Consider the following 590-nt stretch of genomic DNA (forward strand, 5'->3'; position numbering starts at 1 on the left):
AAACTTAAAGAAAAACAACAGAACCGAGATCGTTACACTGAAGTAGTAAAATAAATAAATAAATGCGTTTGGTTTTGTCTCCATTGCGTATAAGTAGAAGATGACAAAGCTGTTCCTGCACTTTAAAAGGCCATATTGGTGCTAAGAAGTATATGACAATGTCATCAGCATGAAAATGTAAAAATAAATTTCCAAAAAAACGTGCAACTTACAGTATTATTTTACCTGCCATAAAGGTTTTTTTTTTAACAATGTTATATTGTAAGTAGTAAAATGTTGCTTTGACATTAAAAAATTATGATTTATCATTGGTTTACGTCGATCGTAAGGAGGTACATTTTATTGTGTAACCTTTTAAAAAGATTTAACATTTCAGCAGTAGTTTTATCGCAGCTGTCAACAAAAATAAAAGTTGCTCCCTATAAGCTTAAATATTAATATTGTATTTTTTTTTAACAATGCTGTTCATGAGTAACTTGACTGAATGAAATGCACTGAAGTTATGTTAAATGAGACATCTTGCATGCTATAGATAGATAGATAGATAGATAGATAGATAGATAGATAGATAGATAGATAGATAGATAGAT

Source organism: Cyprinodon variegatus, unplaced genomic scaffold (assembly GCF_000732505.1).
Source record: "Cyprinodon variegatus isolate N-32 unplaced genomic scaffold, C_variegatus-1.0 Scaffold710, whole genome shotgun sequence".
NCBI lineage: Eukaryota > Metazoa > Chordata > Actinopteri > Cyprinodontiformes > Cyprinodontidae > Cyprinodon > Cyprinodon variegatus.